The sequence below is a fragment of the Montipora capricornis genome, chromosome 6 (assembly GCF_036669925.1).
Source record: "Montipora capricornis isolate CH-2021 chromosome 6, ASM3666992v2, whole genome shotgun sequence".
Classification (NCBI taxonomy): Eukaryota; Metazoa; Cnidaria; class Anthozoa; order Scleractinia; family Acroporidae; genus Montipora; species Montipora capricornis.
The window spans coordinates 19,889,155-19,896,654 of record NC_090888.1 but is presented as its reverse complement, the minus strand read 5'-3'; the positions used below and the strand labels follow the sequence as shown (position 1 = coordinate 19,896,654).

General features: G+C 42.4%; 1 pseudogene; it reads right to left on the bottom strand.

The window, feature by feature from the left end:
• The window catches only part of LOC138051746 (endothelin-converting enzyme homolog), a 95,179-nt pseudogene that overhangs the window by 20,247 nt on the left and 67,432 nt on the right, over nucleotides 1-7,500 (bottom strand).

The window sequence follows — 7,500 nt, the reverse complement described above, 5'->3', positions numbered from 1 at the left end:
TTCTCTTTTCTGTTTCCGTTTAAACTCAAGCATGCGCAATAAGACCGCAACCCACGTGTTCTGGGAAATGGAGTTCATTATCCCAGAGACTTTCCGGGCGCTCACCCGCTGATCAAAAAACCCGAGGACTCTGGATACGAGATTGGAAGAGATCGGGACTTGTACCCGCGCTGCACGCTCATGTTTCTACCACGGAGCTATCAAGCAATATGAGAGCTGCTTAATTAATTCTTCGCTGCTTTTTAAGTTGCGGTTGAAATAAAATGCATTTTCCATTTCCTCTAGCTTGCGTAGGTGGCGGGATATTAGAGATTATACATACAAATACATACATAAATACATACATACTTAATTGACCACTCCTCTTAGGGACTTTTCATGGCCAATGAAACACAGTCAACGAAACGAAAGAACAGAACAACAACAACTGTTAACAACACCAACTGGCCAGAGGCAAACCAGTTGGCTTTTTACAAGAGCAGCCAAGAAGTTCAAGCAGAGACTACCAGGAACAAATTCAACGAGTGGTCAGAGCGGGTATAAATTGATCCCGGGAGCTCCGGATCTGAAGGCAAGCGTCCTAACCACTGGGCCACACTGCCTCCTCCTACTCGCGAGAACGACTAGCTTCGAACGGCGAAGGGAACGGCGAAAATCAATGCCGCTTCGATGCCAGTCGCTCTGGAGCCTGTTTAAATAATCCGCGGTGAAATATCCAGCCAGCTACGCAGACTACATTTCCTCCTTCACGTCGCAGCTATCGCCGCCGCATTGTGTAAATTAACGCCGCACACTTCATAAGGCACGTCTCGTTTTTGACAAATCAGAATCCAGTAGATATGCAGCGCGTTTCATGAATGAAAGTATAAGCTTACCCCTTTGTACATCATAGCCAAAGCAGTCTTGTTTGTTAAGTAATCTGGATAACCAATGTTTTCCCGAATAGCTTGAGCCTGAGAGAAGAGGGTAGTAAAACTTAAAATTGGAGATGAGTTCATTTCTTTTCTAGCCTTGAAAGTAAAACTTCTCTGACATCATGCAAACTTGTATTTATCCAGTTTTATTTTACTTCAAACTCATTCTTCTGTATCGGACCGAACTGAAATATCCACTTTGACTGACAGGATGACCCAACTTCACATCTTAATTAAAAAGTGGTTACCTCTGGGTGTTGTGGCCGTTAGGACCAAAAGATATACAACTAAATTGAAATGAAATCAATTCTCTTCACTCATCCTTGTTCTCGATCGTTGTACTCTTTAAGGGAAAGCCGAAGGATGACTACCCTAACTCATGATATTGTGATCAAAGGATCATTTAGGTCACGACTTCTCGAACACAATGCAAAACTCTAGGGACAATCTTCACTGAAATTTGATCGAACTTAACATTTTTGTGACGAACATTGCTTTTATAGCGATGAGATGACATTGAATGGGACATGCAATCAAGTGCCAAGATGTTTAAACAACTTGCTTGTTTAAAAGGTCACTAAGTCTCGCGATTCACAGGCGCATTTCAGATCTCATTGCAATCATCATCATCATCGTCATCATGCGTCTTCTTCCGTCAAGCCGCCATGTTGAAGCTTAAAAATAGAAGACAAGGTTGGACTACTACGTTGTACTACGAAACTTGGACTCTCGTCATTTTTGTTTGTATTACCTTTTCTTTCGCTTTCTCTTTTGTCTATTCGTCAATCCACTCAACTTTATTCAGATTGGTGAGAATAACCTGTCTTATATCATGAATCATTTCTTCGGCCTAGGGAAGGACAAAAACGAGTTAATCACGGGCGGTGAAATGGGCATATCTAAGGCTACTTGAAATATTACAGTTTTCACTGTTTTAGAGTTCTTACAGTTTTTAACCCTTTCCGCTAAACAATTCTATGCACTTGTCTTAGCCTAACTCCAACTCTCTCCTTCAAAGTGACTATTTTAGAGGCTCCTAAAAAGTGCAAAAACTAATTGGAATTTGATCAGTCTTCGGGAAGCAGGGCAGGCGCAGTGGTTAGAGCACTCAGGCGCCTTCCACTAATGTGGCCCGGGATCGATTCCCAAATTCGACGCCGGAAGGGGGTTAAGGAGGCTCGAAAGGGCTTCAACACTTTGAAGACTCTCTGTTTAGATCGAATAACGCTACAACACTGTATCACGTAACAGCAATGTTATGGTACCATATGAAACACCGATTATTTCCAACAAATATTATGATGTAATAAGTTACCATGGCAACAGGAAAGTTCAGCAAAAACACCCTACATTTTGGATTTAGTTGCTCATATCTCAAAAACAAACTCGGGGATCCCCCTCTTGTATTGCTGAAAAGTGATTAGAAGGCCACGATGAAACTTTCGGCAAAGTTTAAAGAAATTATGTCTGGAGGACTCAGAGCTACCTTTAAAAAAAATCACAAAATTAAGGTGGGTCTAAATCCACCGGACAGAATTTTTAGAACTTTGCAGAAAGTTTCACCATGCCCTTCTGATTACTTTTCAGAAATAAAAAAAGGGATCACCGAGATCGTTTTTGAGATATAAGCAACTAAAAACAAAATAAAAGGTGTTTATACAGGGCTTGCCCGTTGCCACGGTGACATATTACGTCACAATAATGACTGTATCTTGTTCTGCAATAATTCGGGTTTCATGTGGTACCACAATATTGCTAATGCATCATACCACGTTGTGGTGCCGATCCTTCTAATAAGAGCGTCACTTGAAAGCGTTGAAACTGGTTCGAGCCTCCGTAAGTTGTTAGTTCTCTACTCTGCCCCGAGAGGTTTTTTCCCTGGTATTCCGGTTTCCCCTCTCTTAAACAAAAACCAACGTTTGATTTGATTTGTCCTGATCTCAGTTAATTTGTAGTCTCCCCAATTAGCAGAGTACTCGTGCTCAGCTAAGTCAACCGGTATGTTTTGCTTCCGCCTGGGAAAATCGCGACAAGAAAAGAAGAATCGCTGACTTTAAAAATCGTTTCGTCGCTGCGAAATAGACTTACACCTGTAGGTTATCGATAACTTGCTCACAGGCGGGCGAAAGGGAGTTGTCGATAGCAAAACGCAGCATTTGATGTTGACAACTAAAGCAGTTTTCCTTTTCAAAAGGAAAACTACTCGAGTTGTCGATGACAAACTTTGTTGTCGACGGCTTGATTTTTCGCTATTTGTAGTCGATAACTTGATTCACACACGCAGTGTTTTGACATGCATCGATAACTTTTTTTGTTATCGACAGCTAAAAGGTTATCAATAACAAATTGCCTCGTCTGTGGAGGTCCTAATATTGTATGGACTGTAAAATTCCTTACCGATTTTTTACTCTCCCCTTCAAATGCTTTGTCGACAAACAGCAAACCAAACGGCATCCCGAACGCCCCGTCTACAGACGATAGACAGTCTTGCCAACGCGGATCCTCGCCAAAAGTACCACTGTAACTCTTCCGATATTCAGCAAAAACGTCATTGAACTTTCCGCTCAGATAGGGAGCGAAACGAAGAACAACGTGCCACATCATGTAATTAGCGATTATTCTGCGATAGGACAAAAGAAAGTCTGATCGTGACATCTGTTTCGTTAAGGTATCAAGGCCGTGAAAACACGGGGGAAAGAGACCAAGGCGAGAGCCCATAAGCGGGAGCAAAAGTTGTTTCAACGAGTTCTCAAACATAAGATTTGGCTTGCACGAGTGATCATTCTCAATCTCATGGGGCATAATTTCTCATGCAAGACGTGATCAACTGGGAAGGTCTGGGTTTCGCTGGAAAATATATATAAAATTAACACGGTCTGAAGAAACGCTGTTCCCCAAATACAACGAGGTTGTACGCTCCAAGTTATGGGCTCCTTCCTCATTGAACTTCAAATACAGGTTGTAAGATTTCAGAAATGAAATTTGCTACAAGAAAACCCTTAAATTTAAATAAAAGCAACACTCAAGGTCATTTAAAAACAATTCAAGCCTTAAGTTTCATTTCTCAATCCACCAGTGAACGGATTTGTGATCGCCGTCAAGTTAAATGACACCAGAAACAAATCTCTTCTTAACTTCTTAGTTCTTCATCCAGTATCTATAAATTTAATTTTCCATTGTAATCTGTGTCGTTCTGATGCGATGGTTGCAGAGGTGGCGCAATGGTGAAAGCACTCGGTCCCAGAGTCATATGTGGGTTGTGTTTGTGGTTGATTCTCTCTTTTCTCCTAGAGGTTTTTCTCCGGGTACTCCGTATAAAATGTAGAACCTTGTCTATAATTCTGCTTCGCGGGTCTACCCGGCCTTTTACATGCAAACGTATTTACATACATTACGTAGCGCCGGTCGTATGTCAGCAGTGACGCCACTACATCCCTCCCCCCCTTATACCTAGAACAGAAAATATAACTGAAAGAAAGTCAACAGCTTGACACGATAAACGTTCGGCCAATACAGTCAGGCAATGTGCGCTCACTATTCGATACAGACAAAGTCCTTGTATTCCGTGTCCATTGTAGACGTGGTTTTTCTTCTAAGCCGGTCTGACACCAGTTGTCCATGTTCTGGGTTGCACTGTTCTCTGTGCTCCTCGGCGTATTGGTTGGTCTCGTCCACTGTTGGGGGGGGGGGGGGGGGGTGCCCGGATCAAAGGCTTCTTCGTCATCGGAGTCGTCACATGTGACCACGTACACTTGTCTGTAGCCATTCTTGAGCAGCTTCCAATGCTAGTAGTTTCTGGTTCTTATTCTTTTGTTGTTTTTTGTTCTTATCACATTTCCTTTAACTCCAATAACGGCGACCGGAACCGGGTCATAAAGGGATGTTAAACTGTCCTTTCGTTCTTGTTTGGCTAGAAAGAGATCGCCCACTTTTATGTTCATAGGAGCCGTGTGCCTTCGTTTGTAAGCGTATGCCTTCATCTTTTCTTTTTGATCTCTGTCCCGTTTCCGTATCTCGTCGTCGGCCCGCTTTTCGTTTTCGCCCCCGGGAATTTCCCACGCAGTTCTCGACCGAACATCATGAGCTATCTCCAGCATCCTCGGTCTGAGTCTATCGGAAACTACGATTCTATCTCCTCTCATAACCATTCCGTCTACTATTGTGAGTTCGGCAAATACATGTTTGTATGCCTGTAAAGTCACACTTTTCTCGTCCAACTATCTGTTGCGTAGGCAATTCTTGAGCTCCCGTAGAGTTGGGTCTTCGTTGGTGCTCTTCTGTACCTGTTCCTTGGTGACGGCTTTCGGCGTGTTCGACAACACCGCATAATACACATAGCGTTCACTTCCTTGGTGATCCTCATTTCAATTTTAGGGCACAAATGGAGCGGCAGACTCCACGAGAAAGTCGCAGTCCAACACTCTGTTCACGCTTCTCTGAACCCGGATGGATATGGTGTATGTATATTGAATACAGCTTCCAGAGGTTTGTGATCAGTCACGATCTTGAGCGGCCTTACATTCAGGAATAGGTGGAATTTTCTACATCCGAAGTCGCCGGCCAGAGCTTCTAATTCAATCTGGTTGTATCCTTTTTCGATTTCTGTGAGACTTGGACTGGCATATTGTACCACTTGCCACTCTTGCTGTCCCCGTTTCCTTTGTGTCAGGGTGGCAGCAAGTCCCAACGGGCACCCATCAAAAAAGGAAGTCGTGTTTTGCTTCAGGGTCAAAGTAGGCTTTTACTGTGTCATTTCTGAGCATATTCTTCAGTTCTTCGAATGCATTAGTGTATTTTTTTACTCCATTCAAACTTTTCTTTACTCAATTCATCAAGTTTTTATGTGCAGACTGCTTTCTGATACTTGCAGGTCCCCATAAACCGTGCACTGTACCTTAAGGTGTATAAAAATGAGTTGAGTTCAGTTGCATTCCTTGGTTGGCCCGCCCTTTTGATAGCCTGTACTTTTGTTTGAATCTGGGGATACTCCGTCTTTCGAGGAACACCAAGCCATAGTAGACCACGCGCTCCTTATTGAACGCCTTAGTGTATGGATAAATAAAAACAAGAAGAGCTTCGAAAACGACACCGATATCTGACTTTTGTTTTTATCGTTGTTCTGCGGGAATACTGATAGGTAAGAAAAGATCTCTCTCGGGAAAAAATAGTTTGCTGCATTTCGCCGCGATGATAACTAAGAACTTAGAGACGCATTAGTCTAAAGGGGGCTTGATTTGATACCTCTTGCTTGTTGAGTTAAAAATCCGAGACATATTCCTGACGTAGTCCGACGCAAATGACACAATTTTTTCTTCACCAGTGATGTCATAGCCTGTTTCACTGAACATCCTCTTGAGAAAGTCCATTAAATCGATCTACGAGGCAATGATCAGACAATACTGTTGACATTGTTAATAACAAGACAGTTACGGTAGTTAGACAGACTGCAATGGTTATGTAACTTGCAAAAGATCTATCATGTATCATGCAAGCTGTATAGAACACATTTGTTTAGTCGACGTGCTTTGATTAAGGTGTCAAAACAAATTTTACTAGTTGCGGAATTAATATATATTTAAAGTTGTTCAGTTATATCACTCAAAATGTAGTTAATTGCAGTTATCTCCCAATTTAGACCGCGTAAACGCATTCTGGTGTTTTGTTTATGGACATTACATAGATTCTCTAAGACTAAATATGTCCTAACCAGCGGAAAAATGCCTAATAAATGAAGCTATAGGGAGATAAGGCTCAGCAAGGAAAAAAAAAACACAGACTCGACTGGCATGCGACAAAAACTTTAAAATTGCAAAACCAGCAACTTATGTCTCCTCAGCAGAAAACAATAGCGATTTTTAGATGGGAGGACGACGACGAGGACGACTATGCGCACGAGTTTTCCGAATTAAGCATGTGCATAAGGTTTGAAGGCGGACAGTTTTCGAAGTGCGCGTCCTCAGAACAGAAACCTCGTACTCGTAGTCGTTCTCGTCCTCCGATGTAAATAGGGAGCTTAAGCACGCGCGTTTTTGAGGCGCGGACGGCAACCGGAAGTGAACTGTTTCCCCTCTTAACGTGTCTTCACACAAACACAATTACACTGCTGAGTATCGTTTTTCCATTAAAGATGATTAGTATAAAAATTTTGGAGACACCACTTCCCATGCACTCGAAATGTTCTCTTCCGGTTGCCGTACGCGTCTCAAAAATGCGCGTGCTTATATAGGCAACTTCGGAAAATACCATAATACTCTTTGTTGTCCCCCCAAATTTTGCGTAAGTATTGTTTTTGTTTTCTCTTGAGACCGTTGTAAGTCCCAAGAGAAACTGGAAACGATGCTTATGCAAAATTTGGGGAGACAAACAAAGAGTATTATGGTATTTTCCGAAGTGACCTATTAGGAAGCTTAAGCACGCGCGTTTTTGAGGCGCGGACGGCAACCGGAAGAGAACATTTCGCGTGCCAGAACAGTGGTGTCTCCCAGATTTCTATACTAATCTCTAATGGAGTAAAGATACTTGATAATGTAAATGTGGTTGTGTGAAGAGAAGTTAAAAGGGAAAACAGGTCACTTCCGGTTCGCGT